The sequence below is a fragment of the Pantherophis guttatus genome, chromosome 2, assembly GCF_059756535.1.
Source record: "Pantherophis guttatus breed Tessera chromosome 2, ASM5975653v1, whole genome shotgun sequence".
Lineage (NCBI taxonomy): Eukaryota > Metazoa > Chordata > Lepidosauria > Squamata > Colubridae > Pantherophis > Pantherophis guttatus.
In genome coordinates, this window is record NC_142064.1 from 53,777,665 (window position 1) to 53,804,290 (window position 26,626).

Consider the following 26,626-nt stretch of genomic DNA (forward strand, 5'->3'; position numbering starts at 1 on the left):
GAACTGTGGCCGAAGCAGCGGCGGCGGCAGGAGTGGACCGGACTGCGCCAGACTTGTTACACTTTCGAGTCTTGCCTGGAGCCGCCAGAAATCAACTAGTGTCTCCCTCTTTGGCAGCAGGGGTGGGTGGGTGGGTGGGGGGACAAGCCCGCCCCGCCCTTGCCTTTGGCTTTGGCTTTTCACGGGGTTGGCGAGCTGAGGATGCTCGCTTGGCTTCCTCTCAAACTGGCTTTTGGTTGCGAGGCTCCGGAGAGGATGGGATCGAGACGCGGCGGCGCAGTCTTTTGGCTTTCTTGGGGATGACTAAGAGCAGAGAAAGGAGTACCTCCTCCGGGTTCGGGAGGGGGGTTTGAGACTGGCGGGGCGGGGGAGCGCTTAAATGCTTTCCCCATTGCTACTCACTGGTGAGTTGCGGGGGGCGGGCGGGCGAGCAACAGCAGCAGCAGCGAGAGTTGCTATTCCCCATCTCTTCATGTAAAGCCATGTGTGGGCATCTCTCTCTCTCTCTCTCTTTCTCTCTCTCTCTCTTTCTCCCTCTCTCCCTCTCTCTCCCTCCCTCCCTCTCCCGCTCCCTCTCTCTCCCCCCCTCTCCCTCTCTCACTCTCTCTCCCTCCCTCCCTCTCTCTCGCTCTCCCTCCCTCTCTCTCCCTCTCTCACTCTCTCTCGCTCTCCCTCCCTCTCTCTCCCTCTACCTCTCTCTCCCCCTCCCCCCCTCTCCTTCCCCACCCGATAACTTGGGTGTTAGGTTTAGTCACTGCAATTCTCTGGCTAGGAGACACTTCCTTTCCTGACAGCCGGCGACGCCGCCGCTAGAATGCCTTGGCTTCTTATCCGAGGGTGGTTACTTAATTTCACTTCTTTCTGTTTGTGGATGTTATTTTAAGAGGTCGGGGAGGTCGCAGCTTTGAGCGGGACAAATTTGTTAGATTTCCTGTCTTTAGCAGAGAAGGGATATTGCTAGAGGCAGGGTTAGGATAAAGCAGGTAATCTAAATCTGAGGGATTATGCTGAATTTAAGTGGGCCTGCTTGGATGCCAGATTCCATTCTTAGGACCGAAATTATGTTCTGTGGGCATGTTTCTTAGGTTTCTGTCAAAAACCGGCAAAGGCAATCTGCTTGCAAAGATTTGTAAATAAGAATAAAATTCCTCAATTCCCAGTCAAAGTCCATTTCACAACTACTTGCTTTAACAACATATCCATACTTTGTCCTCCAGCTTTCCTCATTTTTTTCAAACTTCAGGCTGTGGAGTGTTCTATATGATCTAGTAGAATTTGGCAGTGCACTCTTGAGTCATTTTTAAATGACTTTTTCCAGCTTTTGGACGTCTTCTGTTGCTGCGATGGTTAATAAATTGTGATAGATTATGGAGATTGCAGTGCAATAGAAGCAGGAAAAGTAGTAGATCTAGTTATGTAGCAACTGGCACTTTTTTTTTTTTTTACAAATTACTGTATATTCAAACATATGTAAGTCTATTTGGATATAGTTAAAAGATATCAGCAGATGCATTTTTATTTATCGAAACATGCTGACCTGATTAATGATAAAGACCTATCTTCCCTTTCACCTTGTTTAATATTATGTTCTTAATGTTTAAGATCCTGGAATTGTTACCTGAATTGGGTAGGACTAAATGACAAGAGGGAATTAGAATCAGTTGCAGACATAACTTAAGGTTTCATTAGGAAAGATCTATAATTTGTCTGAGGAATTAAGTCTCAATTAGCTCATAGTGTAGTCTGATACACAACTACTCAAATATAAAACTCTTGAATTAAATACTATACATCTTTGCCGAGGTAAGCAGATGGATGATATATAGCATCAAGGAAGGTGTTTTAAATAACTAAATATATAGAGATTCGCTCGCTGTAAATGTACAGTGGCAGTTGGAAATGTATAAATATCATTTCATACTTTGAAAATAAAATCAGAAATGAAAATGGAAAATCTGAATTGTAAAGTTGAATCACAGAATAAATGTTATATATCTGCTGGCCTTAGATGTCTTGGGAACCAATATAATATAACCTTTAGCCAGGCAAATGTCAACCCCTTTAGTTTAATTTGCAGAGAGAATTACAGTGGAGATGTTCTGTAGTAGCAAACATTACAGTTCAAATAATACAATTTATCTCTCCTTCTCAGAGCTTCTGTATTTCTTTCAGTTGTTTAGTTTTAATTGGTTATTTTGTTTTATTTTGCTGATGAAACTGGTCGACAAATGTTTGGATTTTGTGCTGGATATGAGTGCAGGCTTGGACGTATTCTTTGTAATACTTTATATTCTATTATACAAGTCATTTCCTCTGTTTTCTAATTTGTAAGTGATCTTGTCTCTAAGATATTTTAGATACAGCTTTTAATTTGAAGAACTTTGAATGGTACAGGAATAACTTTTATAAGTTAACCTTCCTTCACCCTGTTGGATATTTTTCCTTGGCAAAATGTTTGTTATCCTAACTGAGAAATCTCAATGCACATTTTAAATGTATGTGGTTGTTAGTTATATTCACGTAAGCAGTTTGTGTAACAATGTTGTCTTTTAATATATAAATTTAACCACTAATTCTGCCGGAGTGCATATACATTTTAGCATCTGGCAACCAACCCTTGTTTTCTATCACCTTAATGTGTTTTATGGTTCCTAAGGGTTTCTTTCTAGAAACTAAGCAGGATTTCTGTAAGTAGAAGTCACATGACATTTACTATGACTTGGATCTATTATTATTGGCTGCTTCACAGTTGCAATAAATATTGCCTTTAGTGCTTGCTGCCAGAAACTGTTTGCCTCTAACTATGATGGTTTTCATGGAAAGGAAGCTATAGTATAAAAACATATCAGAGAAATATAAAGCTTGAAATTATAATATTATGCATCTAAAACAATATGTAATCATGTAATGATTATTGCAGGAAAATGTAAGACCATGTTCATTATCATATAAATTCTTCCTTGTTTTAGACACACAAGATTTCTTTGAAATTGCAGAATGCCTAGTTTGTTCAATAACTTATGTTGAAAAGCTTGTTGAATACTAAGCAAGCAGTGAAAAAAACGTAGAGTTAATATTATCTTCTGTACTCATATGGTATATTTCATCTATATTTCATTGTTCTTTTGTGGAATCCAGTCATGCAAATGGTGTACCTGAATGGTTTCCCTTCCAATCATCAGAGACACTGCTTAGTTCAATAACTTATAATATATAATATGCCTTTACATCATGCCACTGAAAAAAGTGACTTATGACCATTTTTCAGAATTATAACTTTGCAGCATCCCCATGGTCACCTGATTTACATTCCGATGCTTGACAACTGACTCACATTTATGACAGTTGCAGTGTCCCTGAGTCATGTGATCCCCTTTTGCGACCTTCTTGGCAAGCAAAGTCAATTTGGGAAAAACCAAATTCACTTACTACTGGGTCACTAATTTAACAAGTACAATGGTTCACTTAACAAATGTGGCAAGAAAAGTCATAAAATGGGGCAAAACTCACTTAACAAATTTCTCATTTAGTAACATAAATTTTGGGCTCAATTCTGGTCATAAGTTGAGGACTATCTGTATAAGTGGTATATAAATCTAAGTGCTATTGCTATTCACTGTATCAGGGGAAATATGGCTGCTCCAAGGAAGGAGTACAGATTGGTTAACGTAATAGCTTGTTTAATAAAGCTGATAGAAAGTTACAATCATATAGAAGGGTAACTTTTGCTGAAAGTAAACAAAGGTAAATCCTATCTCTCAAAATCTTTTGAAAACGTCAACAATTTATGGAAGTGGTGACTCAATAGACCATTGCTTTACATAGCTTTCCAAAGGACTGTGATTTTTACTATGTATTTCTGAACAAATTTAGTAGTCATGGGATCAGAATTAGAAATCTGTAACTGGTAAAAGAACAGAAATGAAGAATAGGAATATAGGAATCTTCTTGGAGTAAGTAGATTAAATATAGTATTTCCCTAAGGAACTAGATTGGAATTGGTGTGACTTGAGTATGAATGGCCTGAACTGAGGATTTATGATTTGGGCATGGTTCTTAATGACATCAAATGATTAGTAGGGTGACTACAACAATGAAGGAAAACAGAGTTATAAATCTCGCTAAAGTAGGGAGTCAGCATTAATAAAGCACATGCATGTTTTTTTTTAAAAAAGTACATTATTAAAACAAAATTAAATTCTAACTTTGTATTTATGACTCTGTTGGTGATTGACTAGAAAAGAGCTCTCGGGTGGATGGTTTGATGGAAATATTAATCCAAAATGTAGAAGCTGGGAAAATTTTCTAATTGCAATGCTGTATATTCCTTTCAATAATGTAGCTTACTATCTCCCAGTACCAGGAAAACATAGGTGTGAGATCCTTTTTAATTCATGTTCTGATTGTAGATTTCCAGTAGACATCTGGTTGAGAACAGAAAGATAGACTAAATAGGCATTTTATATTTTTAAATTTCTAATTTAAAAAGAACTTCTACCTGTAAATAATAATAATACATTCTTAATTATATATAGAGGCATAGCTCTAAGCTAATGAGCATAAGAATATATTTTGTACTGAGAATGGTGTTCATCTGGATAATTGCTATCCATTGTCCTTTCGCAGTGAAAACAATGGAGTCATGTTTGGTCCAATGCAACTAGAAACTTTTTAAAAAGAGGAGTATAGTTATCAACCTATCTTTTTAAGCGAGCAGCTTTAAGAGCAGCATTGTGTATCTTACACACATGTGTTTACTGTATATATATAAATGACAGCTTCTATTTCTTCTTTAGATGTAATTTCTATCAATGATGTATCATCTTTCTTAGCAGTCTTTAATATTTTCTTTTGAATAGTGGATTAGGTTCAGACTTAGGTATATTTCACACTGCAATCAATGTGGTTTTATTTAGTAACTTTTCACTTCAGTTTAATTAGTGTCAATACATCCACTTTAATTATGACTACAGCGTATTCAGTTATGTTGGGCCCTAAGTATTCTTATAGTTTCTTATTTTTGTCTTGCATTATAATGATGGAAATGTATGTAAATGGGAATATGATTTAATACAGCACCAGGCACTGAAGCTAAATACAGTGCATTTATACTAAATAAGTGCACTGTGCTTGATTTATTGCTTAAATTAGCTTTTCTTTCTTTTTAAAAAATGAAGGCAGCATACAGCAGGTATACAGCTAATCCTTGTGTTATAGCAGTAATGGTGCTTGTCCATTACCGTCTCCATTAATGACCACCACCAGCCATCCCTGGTCTCCCCAGTGCATTTGTTAAACCAATGCATGGGTTGTTATGTGTGCATGGGTGCCTCAGAGATGATCCTGTAGGGCTAATGCAGATTCATGCCTTGGGTCTCCCAAGACCTCCTCCCACCCCCTGATATACCCCATTCTCCACTGGCCACCCATTGGGGTCTCCACAAGCACTTGGGGCTCCTCCTCTGCCCTCACAATCACCCACTTACCTTGTGAACATCTGCAGAGCTCAGGAGATCGGAAAGGGAAGGAGATCAGGCTTCTCCTGCTGGGCCACATGGGAGAATTCCACAAGCAGCATCTTTTTCAATCCAGCCACTCATGCAGCACAGCAACGAAGTGGCTGAGCAGCATGATCAGGGAAAGTCCTGTGCTTTGCAAAGAAATGTTTAATTCACCAGCAAAGCAGCCTTTCCCCCTCCATGCAGGCACCCCTCTGTATTTTGAAATCTGAGATTGCTCTCCTGAGATGGGGAAGGGAAACAGGTTGTCCCCCTCTCTCCCTCTGAAATACTGTACTTTTGGACCCATGAGGGCCTGCTTCAGTAGGACAAAGCAGAAATAAATAGGTGAGTTCATTGCAGTGTCTCTGCAATCGGTCATAAGGGCAAATGACTGGGTGAGTTCTGCAGAATTCATAACTTCAAAACAGGGTTGTATGTTGGTTTTGAAAGTTCTGTTGTAACTTTGAACAGTCTTTAAATCAACCTGTCGTACCTCGAGGACTTTAGTGAACCAAGCAAAACTTTTGTTACAAATTGAATGTACTGTTGGGATGTCAGTGAATCTGTTTTATGTGAGGATGAAGCTGATAGGAATAGACTGTCTACAGCATCATTGCTGCAGAGTAAAAGAGTAAGAGAAAAAAAAATCTTATGTGAGGAGGCCCTAGGAAAAGAAAGAATGACATGGGTAATTTAGAAAGACCTGGGTGAATAATTCAAGAAATAACAAAGCAAAAAGACTGAGAGCCTAGGGACTAGATGGCTGAGGGAAGTGGCAGAATTGTGAAGTGAGTTAATAGTCATCCAAGAAATAAGAATGTGAAAAAATAGCTGGGAGAAAGGAAATTTTTAAAGATTGAAAGACAAGGAATTGAAGCAAGGAGAACCCAGTGAAAGGGCCTTGCTTTTCAAATATATTTGAGAACAAATTTGAGACTGAATTGATCTGAAAATGAGATCAAGATTGGCATTAGGCTTTATTTTCTTTTTCTTTATAATAATTGCTTTGTATTACTACTGTCTGGCATGGCAGAAGGGGAAAGTTTAGGGAGCTTTTTCCCTCTTCATACCTTTAATTTTTCTTCTGTTTTACCTTTGGACCCATGAGAGTTGGCTTCAGTAGGACAAAGCTCTTAATAATAATAATAATAATAATAATAATAATAATAATAATAATAATAATAATAATAATAATAATTTTATTTCTATACCGCCCTTCTCCCGAAGGACTCAGGGCGGTGTACAGCCAATTTAAAAACACAAGACACAACAATGATTAAAAATTAAAATAATTAAATAGATTTGGCCGGTTTAAAACCCCAAAAATTTAAAATACCCCAATTTAAAATCATTATGTTGATAGCCCGGCCTGGCGGAACAACAGGGTCTTCAGTGCGCAACGAAACACTCGGAGGTTGGAGATCTTACGTATTTCCGGGGGCAGTTCATTCCACAGGGCTGGGGCTCCCACAGAGAAGGTCCTCCCCCTGGGTGTCGCCAGCCGACATAACTTGGCCGATGGCACCCTGAGGAGACCCTCTCTGTGGGAGCGGACTGGCCGGTGGGAGGCTATTGGTGGCAGAAGTCGGTCTCGAAGGTACCTGGGTCCTATGCCATAGAGCGCTTTAAAGGTGGTAACCAGCACCTTGAATCGCACCCGGAAGACCACTGGGAGCCAGTGCAGCTCGTGCAGGAGGGGTGTCACACGGGCACAACGAGTTGCGCCCATAACCACCCGCGCGGCCGTATTCTGGACCAGTTGGAGCCTCCGAGTGCTCTTCAAGGGGAGCCCCATGTAGAGAGCATTACAATAGTAATGCAAGGCGTCCCGGTCCAGAAAGGGCTGCAACTGGCGGATCAGGCGAACCTGATAAAAGGCCCCCCTATACAATAACCACTTGTATCGAAGAAATGATAACTCCAGCTGGAAGGTCCTCAGGATAAATGTAGATAGCAGTCCCAAAAATGTTCTTCTAAAATAGGCTTTTTTAATGGCTGCAGTGACAGCATTTGGGATTATCTTTTGAGGGTCTTGAATCTGTGTCTAGAAGCTCAACTCTTAGCCATAGCTGCTTGGTCTTTTTCCTGGAAAAGTCAAGTTGTCATGGGGCACAACTGAAACACAGTGCAGGCCTTTGTTGTGCTTCTTTCTTTTATCTAAGATGGATGTCTCATGTGGGCCACAGTGAGAACTTTGGGATTCTCATATAGTAAGATCTGAGACATCTTAAGAGTACAGATTCACAACATTATAGATGTATGAATGTTACAAAAAATTAAAACCTAAATGTCTTTTTAAGAAATATATTCAGTAATTTAAATCTGGGGCTAATATCCTGAAGCTCCTACTCCTGCTTGCTGGCTCCCCATCTTGAGTCACATTGCACCACCAGCCCTATGAAGGCAGGAAGCCTTAGTGAAGGAGTACAACAAAATTATGAGAAACCCACTTCTTTCTGTGCACGCTGACCTTCCTTATCCATCAATTGGCAGGCTTAAATCCAGGATGCCCTCTCTGGCACTTGCTCAACAGCTGTCTAACAACTTTGACATCAACACACAGTGGAAAGCCCAAATGGGCTGCTGAACCCCCAGATACAGGCAGTCACATAATGACCCTACACAAAAGGTGCCAGGTTTTGACCTTCCTCACCAGCTCTGAACAGATCAACTCTGAACAGGATCAATACCCAACATGGTGTCTGCCAGGACTCATTGTTTAAGTGGGGTCTTGTCTCTATTCCTCAGTGTGACTGTTGGTGCTCCTTGACAAAATACCCATCACATTGTGTCTGAATGTCCATCCAGAGTTTACACTGGCCCAATGTCTGATTTTTTTCAACATAGACCACTCTGTCCTTGAATGGCTGGGTGGACTGGACATTAACATTTGAACCACTACAAGTCCATGTATTTGTCATACGTTAAATAAAATAAATAAATCCTGAAGCAGTGAGGCTTCATGTAGATTTAAATCCATTTTTTGAAGCCTAAAATTAGCAGTCACATCTCTTACTATTTAAAACTTGGAAATTAAAAAAAAATGTTGATGTAAAATAGAATATAAATATATATATATTTATAAAATAAAAATATTTATATAAAATAAATATTTAAAATAGGAAATCTTCCCCTTATTATTTTAGCAAGGAAGTGTTTCCACCTTCTCTGGAAGAAGCTGTGGTATTTCTTCTGTTCAAGAAGGCATCACTTGATCCAATTGTTTTGGGACAACTTTAGACCAATTTCTAACCATCTCTTTTGTGAGAACATAGTAGAGAAAGTGATGGCATTGCAACATCATAGAACCTAGACAATGTGGGATGCAACAGTCTGAACTCATGATATTATGGATAATGTTTGGAGACACCTGAACTGGGAGAAAGTCCAACCCATAGGACCCTCTCTTGACCTCAGTGGTTTTCACTACCATTGTTTATGGAACAGCTCTTGAGGGGCTGGACTTAGAAGCCCAATTCTTTGGTGGTTTTTCTCTTTCGTGGGGATTGATTCCAATTGGTATGGTTGGGGATGTAATATCTTCCAGAGATACCTACTCTTATTTGAGTTCCAGGGCTATCTATTCCCACTTCTCTTTAACATCAGCATAAAATCACAGGAAAACGCCATCAGCATGTGCTCAAGTGACAGATTATATATCTTGGCCACTGTACCAAAGAGATGATGCAATAGAAGTGCTGACCCTATTCTCGAGGGGAGGCTCAGATTGTCCAAGATAAGTATTTGTGAATCATATCATTCTGGGGCAGCATCATTTTTGGATCTAAAAATGTGCTCTCCTAGTCAACCTGGGGGACACTCCTGGATTCACAGGTTCTATTGAAGGAGCAAGTGATAGCTGTAACCATGAAAGCTTTTGCACAATTACATTTTGTGCATCATTTGTAGCCATTCATGAATCAGAAAAAAATCTTCATAGCCTGCACATGGTTCTGTCTTTGGAAATATTGGGAAGCTACAGCTGGTAGAAAACATTGTTGCTTGAGCAATTTATAGGTTTTCCTTGTTATGCCCATGTGACCTCACTGCTTCAAGAGTTGCATTGGCTGTCAGTTGTCTTCTGAGTTCAATTCAAGGTGTTGACTGTTAGCTTTAAGCCCTATCTGTTTCTGTAACTGGTTTTCTGAGGGAATGTCTTCTGATTGCTTTCAGATCAAACTCCCTCTAAGTTTGACTCTCTAAGAATGCCCTCTCAAAGGACCAAGAAATGAGATTTTTTAAATCACTGCACTGTATTTTGGAATTACCTTTATATGGTTAGATAGTCTATCTCTTCCACTCTGAATATCAATATAGAAGTTGATATGACTTTTTAATCACATCCAGGAGAAAAACATGCTTTCAACATGGGGATGCATTGACTGCCTTTTTTTTGGACACTATTTTTATTGTTGTTACTATTTTCAGTATCTTTATTATTTCTTAAGTATTTTTCCCCTGAGACATGGTTTTAAGATGCTTGGAGCCTTTGGAAATTGATGACCTATATACATTGTAAATATATACATTGTAAATATATAAACAAATAAATACATAATTTAGAAAAACAGGCCAATAGTGTGGCCTGACTTATATTATCACCTTTCATTTGCAGTCCTTGTTCCACTTTCAAATATTAAATATCAGTAATACCAGAAAAATATTGCTTTTATTTGATTATGGGCAATTCTGAGTCTTCTGGCTATTATAATAATTAGCTTCATGGAGAATGCCAGCTGAAAAATCAAAATGTAAATCCTTACAAGACATTCCTTTTAATAAAATTAAGCCTCCATTAGAATCCAAGGATGTATTTTCCAGATAGATAGATAGATAGATAGATAGATAGATAGATAGATAGATAGTCAATAAATGTACATACAGTACTTTTCCTCAACATAAGTTCATTAATTTTAAGTATTTATATAAATTGGAAACATAAAAATATCCCTAATAAATAATTCTGGATGACGTAAATTGATGCTATTCCTGATAAATCTTTAGTAAAATTTTTGCAAAGAACTTTGGAGAGGAAATGTTTACAAAAAAATTACCATTGCCTATGTGGGAGAATTTAATCATGAACTCATTTCCTGCACATTCAGTTAACAACTTTGTCACCTTATTTTAGATGGCTTGTCTCACTTTATTTCTGCTATCAGAAAATGGCTGTTAAACATATACTGGAAAAAATAATTGTGAGAATCAATTAAAAATGTGAAATCTTAATTACCTTAATTACCTCAACCTCATTAGCTATTGAAACTACACCAACCATTGGTGTACATCAAGGGTGTCAAACTTGCGGCCTGCAAGCTGGATGCGTCACGTGCTGGCCACTCCCATGCCCGGTTTAGCGAAGGGGGAAAAAGTCGTGATATGTCACGTGATCATGCAAGTTTGACACCCCTGGTGTAGATGATGGAAACCTGTGTATTATGACCAGTACAGCAAAATGAAATATGTTGCACTATGATGTATTGTACAATACAAATGGAAGTGGTCTGACATATCCTTCATTGAAAAAATATTCTCTTATTTTTATGGCCATCAACTACTGTGTTAAAACCTTAAATAACAGAGGTGAATTTTTATCACTGAACAAATATTTCCATAGAAATTGGGAGATGTTCTTGCTACTCAGGGGACACAAAGCTTTTGGGTCAGCAAAGCACTTCTCAAAGCTTTAGGTCAGATTCATCTTTTAGAAATATTGGCATGGCTGCCTTGAGGGCTTTCTCAGGTTGTTCCTCCATGGATGTTTGTGTATTCATGCATAGTCTGTACCCTCTCCTTTGCTAGCAGTTTCAATGGAAGCAGGCCACCTGGAAAAGCCATAGTTAATCTTCCATAGGGTGAGGCTGGCTCAATACTTCAAGAATAGCTGGTTTGCAAAGCTCAGCACTTGTAACTAATACCTGGGCAATCACTTTCTGCCCAGCTCCATCATAAATGGCACATCAACTGATGATGGTCAGTTCATAATCATCATCGTTGTTATTTTAAATATTCTTAAATATTTATTCTAAATATTTTTAATTTTAAAATAGAACCAACAAAACACACACACGTAGACACAAAAAGAAAATGCAAAAGAAAAATCCTTCAACAGTGAATTCTGATTGTTACTGGGAAGGTACAAAAATTGCTGAAGCTGTTTCCTGTTGGGATGACTGTCTTGGAAAAGTAATTCAGCCTGCATATTTTCAAATTCCAGTGTATTTTAGAAAATACCTTTCTACATTGTTAGGTATATAGAAAGTGTGTGTGTGTGTGTGCATGTGTACACACACATACTTTATATGTGTATGTGTGTGTGTGTATGCGTGCATGTGTGTAGACCCACAGATGTATACATATCTTTATTAATAAACAAAGATCAAATGAAAATTTGTGAAAGTCTGAAGAGAGCTTATCCTATTCAAGGCATCATGTTGAATAATCTGCGACCTCATATATCCTCTTCTATCATCTGTATAATTTATAGTGTCACCTAGGGTTTATCCGTGTGTAATCTGTAGGAGATTTAGATCTTTTCTGTTAGAAGAATTAGATATGAGAAGCCGTGTAAATTTAGGTTCAAAGGACTGCTTAACTCTGAACTGAAATGTTCAGTGAAATGTTTTGCTGGCTCAGCCTTTAGCAGCATCAGGGTTTGGCTTTGTTAGCTCAAACTTCGTAATATGCTATTTGAATTGTCAAGGTACTTGGCCAACTGCCTAAGTCAATATTTAGGATTAAATAGATTTAAGAGAGTTCTTCAAACATTTGTGACAGTGTAACAATCCTATGTACCATATATAAAATCCAGATTATTTTATCTAATACATGTAAATATTACTGACCGCAGCAAATTTTTGAATGATCCCAGTTATGAATTGAGGTGGATTTTCTTAATGATATTACATCTCAAATCCAATGAATTGTATCTCAGAAAATGGTTCTATAGGAGCTGCTGTTGGTATATGAGCTATTTTTCAGTGAGGCTGAATAGCTGATTCTGGGTTCTCGTATTATGTGAGAAAAATAAAAGGAATTTGATATAAGAGTAGTAGCACCAGCTTGAATGACGTTAGAGGGGAATAGAAGAATTAGTATCTAGTTCTACATAATGGTACTAATATTTTATATATTTAAATTATAATTAATATCTGCTGGATTTATATTGAACTTAACTGAATGCTATCTACTATACTAGGGATTATATGATTGTCTGCAACAATTCTTGGAGGTTACTATTGATCTCATGTTCAGTACATACCTTTTTATAATGTCATTCTAACAGCTAGGTACATGGAGCATTAAAATAGAAAGACTTGTTCCAATCCACAACAGTTCTATTTATATCAAAAATTTTATTGATACTACATATAGTAGCACACAAAAATACATAGGTGCAAGAAAGTCTGCATTGTAATTGAAAAACTGTGAGAATACTTACTTTTTAAAATTCCATGCTGAGTTTCTCAGAAAAATTAAGGCAGTATAGATGTTTTCCCCTCTTTTCATACTTGCAACAATTCTGTTGAAATCATTTGCTGTAGGTCACTCAGGGAACTTTACAGTTAAACAAATATTCAAATTAGTATTCTATTCATTAGACCATACTTAGTAGTAATAATAATAATAGTAATAATTCATCCATCCATATTGATGAGAAATACCAAATTTTGCAATAACATGCTTCTTACGATACTTATTAATAATATACAGCAGCTCCACACTTGCTGGTTTCCCAGTATGAAAAACAGCATCCACAGAATTCGTGCAACAGAATGTGCTTATGTGAATATACAGCACTTCAGGATTCTCTGTGTTGAATATTCAGTTATGCCAACGGCCCCTAGTGGCCGAGTTAAATACTGCCTGTGTTCTGATTGGTTGAAACGTGACAGCTCGGGGTATAAAAGGGAGCTGTCAAGCGCGGGAGTTGTTGTTGCCATGCCTGTCAGAAATATAGTTGAATAAATGTTGCAGTTGCCATTCCACATCGCCTCAGATTCATTTGTCTCGCTCAGAATTTATTAGTGGCGATGAGGATGGGATCGGCCGGCAGAAATCTGTGAAGAGCGAAAGTGAGGATTACGTGGTTGTGAAGCGCCTCGGCGGTAACGAAGTGTCAACTAGTAAGCACTCGAGTAAGGGGGTGGAGAATGGCGTCCTCACACAATTTTGCCCCATTCAACCCTGCGACGGAATCGTGGGAGGCATTTGTAGCCAGATTTGACTATTTCCTGATAGCTAATGATTACCGGGAGTTGTCAAGTGAACAGAAACAAGCCTACTTTTTAAGCTTCTGCGGCCCCGAAATGTTTGAGACTGCTATGACCCTCATGGCCCCCCAGTCTATTCATGCGGAGACATGGAAGAGTTTATGTTAAAGTTAAAAAAACACTATGCTCCAGCACCGTCTCGAATCGCTCGCCGCCAGCATTTTTATCATCGCGATCAGGCAGAGGAGGAGTCAATTAGCCAATACATCGCAGCACTATGAAAAGTGGCCAGGCACTGCCAATTTGTGAACTTAGACGATTATTTGCTGGACAGACTGTCAGTGGCATGAGGGACGAAAACCTAAAAAGACGCCTCATTGCCAAACCGGAGTTCTCTTTTCAGGAGGCCCTGGATAAAGCGTGTGCCGCTGAGCTAGCCACCCTTTCCCTGGTGGATTTGCCCCGGGGACAACAATCCAATAAGCTGTGTTCCATGCTGTGAAACGTCTGCTGACGTCTAATGCCATCCTTAGGCAGTTTTCGGCCCACCTCCCGCTGACACTGGCATGCGACACCTCCCCGTATGGGGTAGGGGCAGTTTTGAGCCATAAGTTCCCCTCTGGCCGGGAACTGCCCATTGCCTATTTTTCCAGGACCTTGGCTCCTGCTGAGAGTCATTACTCGCAGTTGGATAAGGAGGCCGTTGCTCTAGTGGCAGGGGTCAAATGCTTCCACCATTACCTGTACAGTCGCTCATTTGTATTGTATACAGATCATAAGCCCCTTTTGGGAATTCTGGTGGGCAACCGCCAAGCTCCACAGATTATGTCGCCCCGCATGACTTGCTATTCCGTATTCCTGGCTGCATACTCTTACCAATTGGTTCACCGCCCCGGCCGGGACATTGCTCACGCTGATGCTTTGAGCCGCTGCCCCATCCCTGCCCTACTCGCTGACCCAGTTCCTGTCTCATCGATTGCTGATTCGTCGCTATTGGTCACCACTCCAGACGTCGCCCGCCTCTCCGCCAAGGACAGAGTCCTATCCCAAGTGCTCAGCTGGATGGCCAGGGGATGGCCGCAAGGGCATTCTGGGCATTCGGCCCAGAATTTCAGCCCTACTCTACAAGGAGGCTCGAGCTGTCCACTCAAGCCGGATGCTTGTTGTGGGGCCACAGAGTGGTGATCCCGCCCCCTCTGAGACAATCCTTGTTACAGGAATTGCATCGGGGCCACCCGAGGGTGATGTGCATGAAGGCTTTGGGTCGGTGTTATATGTGGTGGCCACAGTTAGATAAAGGTGTCACAGAGTGGTTTTCGACCTGCTCTCAGTGCCAGGCGGCCCTACCTATGCCGGCCAAGGATCTGCCATGGGAGTGGGAGGATCCTGGGGCCCTGTGGTCTCAGTTGTATATTGATCTAGCTGGCCCTGTGCAGGGACAGTCCTTCCTGGTGGTAGCAGACAAATTTTTGAAGTGGGTGGAGATGGTACACATGCGTTCCACCACTTCGGAGGCCATTATTAAGGCACTAGGCCAGCTGTTTATCACCCACGGGTTGCCAGATATGATGGTGTCCAACAACAGCGCCCAATTTACATCTACCGAGTTCGAGGGGTTCCTGGCGCACTGGGGAATATGGCATTGTCTCATATCACCGTTCCACCCGGCTAGCAATGGTTTTGCTGAACATGCCATTAGATCCACTAAGGACGCACTAAAGAAGATGAGTCAGGGAAGTTGGCGTGAGCATCTAGAAGAATACTTAATGGCACTGCATACGATGCCCTGTCAATTAACTAATAAAAGTCCTGCCGAGCTCTTAATTGGCCGCAAACTATGCACCCTATTAGACCGAATACACCCATCTTACTGCCCGAGCAAACCTTTGGATTCACGCAGTTAGTACCAGCCATTCCAAGTGGGAGACCCAGTAGATGCCCGGAACTACGGGGGTCAGCTGTTATGGCTGGCTGGAATGGTCGTGGGAATAGTGGGGCCATGCTCCTACCAAATAGAGGTGGACCAGAGTCGGATTTGGAAGCGCCATGAGGACCAACTGCGGGCTAGGAGGGTGTTAGTTCCCCGGCAGGACAGTAGGGAGCACCTGAGTGCACGGCCGTATGGACCGGCCACTGGCAGATCCGCCACCCCGATCCCGTCCGACACACCCGCGGACGACTTACCTGTTGCAGGTGAGCAACTGGGGGGACTGGTCCCGGGAATTCCGGTTGCCTAGAAGACGCACCTAGCCAGAGGGACGACTCAAATCTGCCACCAGAACGAGAAGAGAGGGTGGCGCTCAGGCGATCAGGGCGGGTCCGTCGGAGACCAGCGTATTTGAGTGATTACGCATGCGCTTGACGGGCGCATGCGCAAGCTTGGTGAGAAGGAGTGTTGAATATTCGGTTACGCCAACAGCCCCTAGTGGCCGAGTTAAATACTGCCTGTGTTCTGATTGGTTGAAACGTGACAGCTCGGGGTATAAAAGGGAGCTGTCAAGCGCGGGAGTTGTTGTTGCCATGCCTGTCAGAAATATAGTTGAATAAATGTTGCAGTTGCTGTTCCACATTGCCTCAGATTCATGTCTCACTCAGAATTTATTACTCTGCACATCTGTTTCTCATAAGTAGTTGGCAGAACTGAATTACATACAAAGAAAATTACGTTGTTTTACAAAGTTTTCTCAAGCAGAGAACACTGATTTGCTTTTGTTTGTGTTCTGTGCCACCATAAAAATCCATACATACCCATCACAATATTCTTTCTGAGGGTAAATAATTATATAAAACAGAAAAAATAATAACTTTTGAGCAAAAAAAAAAAAATCAAAGATAGGAGATAAAAAAAAAGAAAAGAAAATTTAACTATGCCTGCTTTGTATTAAAATGATTTACCTCTCCATAGCTTTCTGTCTTGGAAAACTTTTCTTACTTTCACCATGTCCATACACTGATAACTATACACTGATTCCCCCCCTCTGTCCCTCTCCCTCTCCCCCTCTGTCCCTCTCCCTTCCTCCCTCCCCCCCTTCTCTCTCACACACACACACACACAAACGAAAGAGAGAGAGAGAGAGAGAGAGCGCAATCAAGTATGGAAAAGAGGAAAAAATGGAAATGAGTCTCACGTATATCAGGAAAGTGTAGGGTGGTAATCTAGGATTGTCTTCTTACAACTGACTTCGTTAAACTGGATTTCAAATATTTCAGAATAGAAATCTGTGTTTAGGAGAACATGAATAAATCAATATGTTTGCTGTTGAAATATTTTTTTATTTTATTGTAGACAGCTTTGGGAAGAGAAAGAAAGAGACAAGTCATATCATAATTCAGACATATTGCAGTTTTTTTAACAGTCATGTTTTCCATCTGAATTTTCTGATAAGGTCATGGCTAGCATGCATTTTCATTTGGTAATTCCAGAGAATTTTCTTGTATTCTCAAGAATACAAGACATGACAATGTTATTATGGATATAAAGTATCTGCTAGAACATATTTTTGCAATTTATTTGCATAACTTTTAATAAACAAATAAGTGAGTGTTAGTGTTTTATCAAAGGGAAACAGACCTGATAGGTGTTGCCAGAAACCAGCAGAAAACTTTCCAAATAGAGATTATCTGTACTGTATGATATGCAAGAAAAATAGTGGTTAGTCTGCATAATTGTTTTGGCTTCATTCAAATTTGCCTATACCAACAATTTATTTAGTTGATTGCCTGCCATTAAACTTGTAGTTTTTGTGCATCACTGAATTCATTTATGCTTCAAACCTGCCACCTTTTGATTGACTTACCGAATCATTTTTGCATATCTTAAAACTATTGACAATTCTTATTTAATAAACATGCAAAACATTTTTTAACATTGTGGAAAAGAGTAAAAATGGATTCTCTGTGCATAAGTAATTAGAGGATGTGGAGCTTATTCTCCTTCTTAGCTGCTTTAATTCCTGTTGCAACATTGATGTTTTCAAAGAGCAGTAAACATGAACATTGTTAGCTTAATTATACTGTCTAGGGCAGGGGTGTCAAACTCACATTGTCACGGTGGCGTCAAGTGATGTATCGGGACCTTTTTTCCCCTTTGCTAAACTGGGCATGGGCATGGCCAGCACGTGATGCATCCTGTCCGCGGGCCGGGAGTTTGACAGCCCTGGTCTAGGGCATGTCAAATTTTTCAGCTTTCAATTTCCAAACATTAGGGGTGCCCAAAAGTTGTGATATGCCTTAGGGATTGTAAAGATATTTTGGTTACTTTCATATAATTTAGATGTGCTTAGTAAGTAATTACATAAATATCATAACTTTTTAACATTTTGTTTGTTTCATTTAATGCACAGTCTTCACATGCAGAGGGCCTAATCACAGTCCATAGCAATTGGTCAAAGTAGAAGTGGCATTCTGTTTATACATGTGTTAGTAGGACAGGGGTCCCCAACCCCTGTGCTGCGGTCAAATACTGGGCTGCAGCCCATTCAGAACTGGGCCATGCAAGCAGCAGGCAATTTGTGCAACAGGCAGGCACTCTCACACGCAGCAAATACCCATCATTCGCACAAATTGAACTGTGCATGTACCTGCCACTCAAACAGGACCATTCCTCCTCTCCACCACCAGTCCACAAAGCCTGAAAGGTTAGGGACCACTGACTTAGGGTGCCCTGAACAATAAATAGTGAAACAGAATTTATAAGTACAAAAGAAATGATATTAAAAAGTACATTGTAGAATAGATTCAGGCAAAGATTCACATCTAACTAAGAGAAGTACTAGGAAGTGGCCTGAAATTAGCAAATAAAGGTGACAGAGCAAATCCCTAATTCTATATCTAGACCTTTTTTTTTAACCTAACCAGTTTAAAAGCCAGCAGAGATGTTAAAACAATTTAAAAACAAGTCAAGATCCCAATAGCAACTTTTGTATATACAAAAAAATGTTGCATATACAAAAAAAAAAAATTTGGATATACAAAATGAAGTTTGTCCTATTATATTTTGCAGAAAGCTTTTTTTTTCCAAACTGAATCAAACATAGTTTCTCTGATCTATCCCTGTCGTCTGTTATATGTCAATTTTTCCATTGCAACAGTTTTCTGAGGGGAGGATCCAAGATGGCAAGGATTACATCCATTTTCTGTGTGTTCCTAAAATTTATTATTATTTTACCTTTTACATAATGTATATGTTACTGTCAGTGTGTGAAATTCGGCATTTTATACAATGCCTAGAAAATCTATAGAATGCTGAAAATGAGACGTTAAAGTATGAAACACTTAATATTTCCTACATTTCCTAGGCATTCTATGCAATGCCAAAAGGCAAACTGGCAAAATATAAAACACTCCCTCTAAAATGGTATTCTATTGATCTTTCTAACTACGTATGACATAATCTATGTCCAACTTTATAGAACCACCATACATGCATGTAGGTGCCCTTTACTTTGCAACTCTTCCAGCATTTATATGAATCGTTTCTAATATTTCTACTTATTTATATAAAGCAGAATACTGCCTATGAATAGGTTTCATAGGCTTTTAAGGAATTTCCCCTGATTTTTGCTGATATTGATCATAACATAGGATTCTTCCAAAGTGTAGTCCATTTCTGACATCTTGTCAGAAATAATATGACTTGTATCTGATTCCTACACTACTTTGAGAGATATTGGTTCAACAAGTTTTAACAAAATATATTTTGGCTTTTAGAGGTTTAGAGGACTTGGAGTACCATAAGGTTTTCAAAGATTGTTAATGGTCACAGTACTGCTATCTTACACATTATTTTTGTACCAAAAGTTTCATTTTAATAAGTTGAAATCAATTATGATTGATACATAAAAGTTTCTGCTTTAAAATATATTCTGGAATTATTTTATCATTTATAATGATAATGACCTAAATTTTTCCTCTTTTTAAATGGAAATTTTAAATTTGGTTTTAATTTATTGGGGTTTTAAAATTGGTTCAGCCAAATTTATTTAATTAGTTTTATCTCTATTTTAAATTTTGTATCTATAGGTTTTATTTAATGGCTGTTCACTGCCCTGAGTCCTTCGGGAGTAGGGCGGTATACAAATTTAATAAAATGAAATGAAATGAAATATAAAATAGTCCTTTAACCTAAATAGATTTGGACCCGTCTGTCTACTAATAGGTAACTCTGCTAAATTGCTTAGGAAAGAGTCACAACCCATAATTAACATTAATAGGCAACGAGATGGAACTAATTTTTCCCCAGTATTTTCAAATCTTCAGAGAACGCTTAAGGTTTTAATATCTGTCACTTTCAAAAAGAATCAATTCTGTTGTTTGATTTGTCTGTTTCCATTTCTGCTCATTCATTACACTTCTGTGTGTATGTAGTGAAAGTTGAAATGATATGTAAATATTTAAATGTAAATATTTATTTAGGAAGTCCTATCCCCATTTGGGTGATTTAAAAAATAATAGGTTTTTTATCATTTTCAATCTACTTTTGTTGAATAATTTTTTTTATAAACATTTGCTGATAAGCATTCAAGGTCTTAGAATTCAAAGATATTCTAAGATATTTTGGAACTAATGTGACAACTTTGGAAATACTGATAATTTTTGGGCAGCTTATTTCCACAAAAAGATCATTTTCTAGATTTTTTAAAATTGTTTTCAATAAGAGATTATAATTTATTTATTTATTTTATGAAATATGTATGCTGCCCATCTCTTTCTGTCAAGCAATTCTGGAGCTAATTTAACATTATGTTAATAGAAATTAATATTATTAATTTTAATTAATATAATATAATTAATTAATTATATAAAATATAATTATTATAATATAATAAAATTAATAAAATTAATATTAAGAATAATAAAAGAATGTTGGAATACTAATTCCTAGGTATCTTACTGACTTTACATAGATTTTCATGTTGCATTGCTTCTTAATTTCTTTATGAATCTTAGAACCTATATCTGGTTAAAAACTTGCTAGTTTTTAATAGATGTTAATTTCTTGAATAAATAATTAACAATTCTTTTGTTGGGTAAAATAAAAGGAGTGCAGCATACATACAGTACAATTTGGAATTGTTCATTATTTTGGATACTTCTTGATAGAGGCTCTATAGCAGGCGTGGCAATTAATTTCCCCAAGGGGCCACCTGAGAACCTAGGATTGTCATGGAAGGCCGCCACCACTGCCCTGCCCACCATCACCATCACCACCCCTCCTCACCCCCTTTTTTTCTGCTACCACTGTCCCACTCTCTGACAATGTCCCACCCTGCCACTGCCTCTCCATTCCCTGATGCTGTCTCCTCACCTCCTGCCTCCACTACCCTATTTCCTACCTCTGCCATTTCCCCCATGGCCAATGGTGGCCTGCTCCTGTTAATGTGGCCCCCTGCTCTGTAGATAATATGTACAGGTGACAAAGTTGTAAAGGGTATCCCTGTCTTGTCCCTACATTGATATGGAATGTTTCTGATTAAAAAAATTTAATCCTTAGCGTAGCATTTACACTATTATAGTTTAAAAATAAATGCAAAAATTATGACCCAAATTATATTTACTTAACTTTTTTTCCCCTATCAAAGACTATTCTAAATGAATAAAGGGTTTGTATTATGCATTGGGAGTTAAAACTGACTTGTATTTTTTAGTGTATTTAATAAAATTTAACACTTTTCTAAAATATCTGATTAGTCTTATCCAGTCTAAGTTAATACAGTACATTCTTTTATTAATCATTGGGTCTCAATGATTAATTTAAATTTTAATTTAACAGTGAGATTGTTCTGTAATTAGATGCCTCTGTCGGATATCTGTTTGATTTTAGTATGGCCATAATTTTTTAATTCTGTCATATATCTACTCTGATACCTTTAGGATTAAAAAAAGACAATGGTTTCCCTGTCAGACAAGTACGAGTCTAGGACAGGCTGCTCAACTCCATTTCTTGGTCGAGGGAACCAGTGTTGCCTAAAGACAATTTTCGTGATCATGTGGCCAGCATGACCATACACCAAAGGCATGTGGAATGCTGTTAGCTTCCCAAGATAGTGGTACCTATTAATCTATTCACATTTAAATGCTTTCATACTGCTAGGTGGACAGGAGCTGGGGCAAGGAATGAAAGCTCACTCTATTGCACGGAGCTTGTGTCTCAAACCCGGGCTGTTGGCTGACCATCTGACAAGCTCATTCTTTAAGATTAGCAATATATAATTTACATAAATGAAGAGTTTATATTTGTCTTTAAATATTATATACAAAGAATCAGAGAATCAGGTCCTAGTGATTTTATTAATCTTCAAGTTGTTTATGACATTGAATATTTCTGATGGGTAGATATCTCTATTCAGTGACCTCCTCTGATCCAAGGAAATAGGATTTAGTGTTATATCCTTAAGATAGTATCCTTAAGATCCTTAAGTTATATTCTTAACAGAGCCAGTTTGGTCTAGGTAGTTAAGGCACCAGGCAAGAAATCTGGAGATTTTGAATCCTTAGACATGAAAGAAAGCTGGGTGATTTTGGGCCGGACACTCTTTCTCAACATAGCCCAACTCTCAGGTTTGTTGTGAGGAAAATAGGAAGGATTATTATGAATTATTAAAAAAATACATGTGGAATAATAATACATAAATAAAATGGTAATCTATTTCTTTTGTTTCCGAGTTATATGATGTCGAGCCCCATTATCACGCTCGACACCGCAACTCGGGGTGTGAGGACGGGACAGAGCCGCACCATCACTAAGATGGTGGTTTGTACTTGTTACGCCTGAGGTTCCTGAGATATGATCTATTCAGTGCCTGATTAATAGGATCTCATAATGTATTAATTTCTTTAATGTTGTAAATGATTTGCTCTTATTTAATAATAGAACACATTTTTACTTCTTCATAGTTTCTTTTCAGCACTGAAAAGAACCTAATCTGAACATTTATTGTCATATCCATAGTATCTTTGATTTGTGTGTAACATTGTCTAAATCCACTAGTTGTTTTATTTTTTTTTCATTTTGATAGCTTCAATTTCCCCTCCATATTTAGACTGTTGATGCTTCTGCTCTTCACATTTCTGATTGAGTATACATATATTGAAATGTCCAATTGAAGCAGGAGTCCTAATTGCAGCCTAAACTTACTTCATTGTCACTTTTCTGGAGAAAGCAAGCTTGCATTTGGTAATTCCATTTTTTAAAGTTTCCAAGTTACATCATATGATTTATACAGGGCTTGAACACATTATTACCATGTTTCTCCAAAAAGAAGGCTGGGTCTTATTTTCTTTTGACCCCTCCTCCCCCCAAAATGGCTAGGACTTCTTTTTGGAGGGTTCTAATTATTGACTCACCTCGCAGCGGTGGCACTGACAGCCCTGCCCAGCAGGAGCCCGCTGCTGACCCACTTCTTCTGCGGCCACTTGCTGCCACTCACACGCATTGCCCTGACCTACATGTTGCATCCAGAAACCTGACGGAAGGCATCTGCAACCGATAACAGAGCTCCAGATCCAGATCAGGATAATGCATGTGAGTGGTGGCAAGCGGCCACAGAAGAAATTATGCACGTTATGAAAACTTTTTGAATTTCTATAGGTAGCTAGATTTATATGACGTGACATATAAAAACTGCAGTTTTATAAACATTTTAGACATGCAGCAATATGAATACATAAAAATCATAAGGAGTCCTTTTATGCATAGTTTATGATATTCATACATATTTATTGAGAAGGAGAATTTTACTCAATCCATTTTTGTCTGATATGCATTAGCCTGCAAAAGCATGTAATCCTGACATAATGCTGAGTGGCAAAATTAAGTTTGCTGTAGTATGTTTTGCTTGCTGCACAATCATCATGTCTCGTGAAAGAATAATTCATTTATTGTATTTTTGTCAGTTTTTGAAATATTTGTGTCAGCTGCAGTCAATCCACCTGTGCATCTCCAAAGCCCATAAAAGAGTAGTACATTATACAATGTAATGTATACACACACACACACACACACACACACACACACAATTCATATAGATGATATACAAGTAGAAATCTTCAAGTTGGTGATAGTTGCATATTCTATTGAATGATGATAATGAACCACAGATGAATTTTGGAAAAATTGTTCAACTTTCTAAATGAATGCTATCTAGGGTGAAAAACTATTTTTCTAAGACACAGTACTTATGTAGGGATAAGACAGGAGAGTATTGAAAAAGTGATTGGGTTATTAAGAGATCTAAGAACAAATGAGAACTGTGACTGCTTCTTCAATATTGCTTCGAAATAGATCTGTTTGTTTCTGTACACAATTCAAGCAGATGTCTAGTCGTATATATGCATGATAAGTGACTGGATTTAAATCTAAAAGTGGGATTCATTTGACTGTTTAAAATGAAGGTTGAAAAAATGTGTAGAATTCACGGGGAAGAAAAGTTCTGAATAGCAATGCTTGGATAAAAAGGGGATGGAAGAAAAGGAAAAGAAGTGAGAGTTAAAATAGAACCTTTGCAGGAAGATACAATATGAGTCTTGCATGAAGAAATTGTAAGATAAATTAACCCTCGACCAACCAAAATCAAAAGTAGACGAAAGGAAATAAGAAGCTGCTTTTAATGCAGTGCAAAGAAATGTTGGAGAAATGTGTGGAGTTATGCTATGGAAAAAAATGAAAAAATATCATTGGCACAGGTAACCCTCAATTACTCATTAAGGGACTGTTACAAGGGAACCAAACGAGGGGACATACACCATTTCTCGTAGTGGTGGCTGTCACAGTGTTACCCCACACGTGCTCAGGATTCAGGCACTTGGCAAGTGGTTTGCAACTACAGTGGTTGCAGTGTTTGTGATTATGTTCCCTTTAAGACATTCACTGCTGGCTTCCAACAAGAAAAATCAATGGGGAATTTGGCAGGTTATTGCAAATGGTGATCACGTGATATTGCTACCATGCAGGATTCTGCCTATCAATGGCAAATAAACCTTTTACAACTTATATTGTAAATTTGGTGTCATCATGACCGCTTCACTTAGTGATGGCATTGCCACCTCCAATTACTGAAGTTAAGCAAGGACTACCTGTAGAATTCTTTATTGAAAGAGATTATGTATGTGAACAAAAATGCATACAGGTACCGTAATCATTATGTGCAGGGGGCCTTTTCCAGGGTAAAACTTAACTGCAAATAACAAGATTTTGTCTATGGGAATTTATTTATTTAAATGCATTAACCCACCTATTAGGTTTCCCTCTTCCTCCTTATAAGCTATGTATCTACATTTTCTCCTCTTTTGCTGCTTGATTGCAATGGCTCTTGGTAGTTTCATGTGGCGTCCTCATGGCAGCTGGCATTTTCAAGCCTTTTTTGTCTGCTTCCTACGGTTCACATCATTTGTCCACTCCATGGAGTTTTCTCATGAAGCTGCTGGAATGACCTGTTGATTCTGTCACAAAATAATGAGTGCTGCCTGAAGACTGTTTTGTGATTCACTACAACCACTATGAATGGTTTGCAGGCAACATTAGAATCCAGTGGTGTAATTCAGCGATGTGATGTCATTTTTTTATTTTGCTAAAACTATCGCATTAAGATTTTCATAATGCAGTGGTGTGATGACAGTTTTTGTTAAGGTTCATTACAAACTTTTTGTAGGATACAGACTATATTAGTTTCATTTATATTACGATCAATGGACTTAAGCAATAACTAATTTCTCCCATTAATTTTATTGCAATGTTGGTTTGGATTCAGTTCATTATGGTTTGTAATAGGTAACTCCCAAATAGATATGTTTCTGTGCTGTTTTTAGTGGGAAGAAATTGAAAAGTGATTCTCTTAGAATAAATAATATTAGTACCTTTGAACTGCATGTATTCTAATTTTATGTAGCCAAAGGTAGACAGGAAACAGGAGGATACATAATATAAATATATTTTTCTAAGTTAACTTGTAGTTTTAGGAAGACATTAATCATTTAGTGTAAAAATAAGATACAATACTTTTTCCCCATTTGTTAATACATTAATGACAATACAGGTAGTCCTCGACTTATAACAGTTCATTTAGTGACTGTTCAAAGTTACAACAACACTGAAAAAAATGACTTATGACTGTTTTTCACACTTACGACTGTTACAGCTTCTCCATGGCAACATGATGAAAATTCAGATGCTTGGCAACTGGTTCATATTTATGACGGTTGCAGTGTCCCAGGGTCACACAATCACCTTTTACGATTTTCTGACAAGCAAATTCAATGGGGAAGCCAGATTCATTTAATAATGGTACTACTAACTTAATAACTGCAATGATTCTCTTAACAAAAGTGCAAGAAACATCGTAAAATAGAGCAAAACTCATTTAACAAATGTTTCACTTAGCAACAAAATTTTGGGCTCAGTTGTGATCGTAAATTGAGGACTACCTGTATAGACTTTTGCAAATTTTCTAGTAATTTTCTGCTATATCAACATCTGCTTTTTCACATTCATCAACTCATAACTTGGGTTCTGCTGTTTTTTTCTTACAGACCTTACCAAGAGAAACCATTATCAGCCATTTCTATGATAAAACCTAGTCTGGTATAAAATGAATGAGGTTGAAGTCACCTCAATTATGGATGCTGATTGGATGACTTTGAGTGGGTGACTTTCTCTCTGGCTTGCCAACTTCATAGGTTGTTTTGAAGTAATCTGGAGGAGGAAGTGCTATTTCTACTATCCTGCGCTTTTGAAATTGGAATGTAAATCTAGTGAATAACAATATTTTGTTTTTATATATTCCCTATATCCCTATTTTTCTTTACTGATTTTTCTTCTTTATAGCTCTATTGAGGCATATTAGAAAAATTTAGCATAAATATGCATTTTTATTTGAAGGGTAAGCATTTACCATTAACTTTAAACTTTATGCTTAA

General features: G+C 38.2%; 1 protein-coding gene across 2 annotated transcripts in view; it reads left to right on the forward strand.

Moving 5' to 3' along the window:
* Positions 1-26,626, forward strand: part of PRR16 (proline rich 16) — a 105,617-nt gene that overhangs the window by 969 nt on the left and 78,022 nt on the right. Inside the window, exon 1 of one of the 2 annotated variants that reach the window (XM_087886004.1) lies at positions 198-404. The exons of the other annotated variant lie outside the window; for it this stretch is intronic. The gene's annotated coding sequence lies outside the window, so the exon portion shown is untranslated. Of the gene's footprint in view, positions 1-197; positions 405-26,626 lie in introns of those variants that run through there. 2 annotated transcript variants of the gene reach the window in all.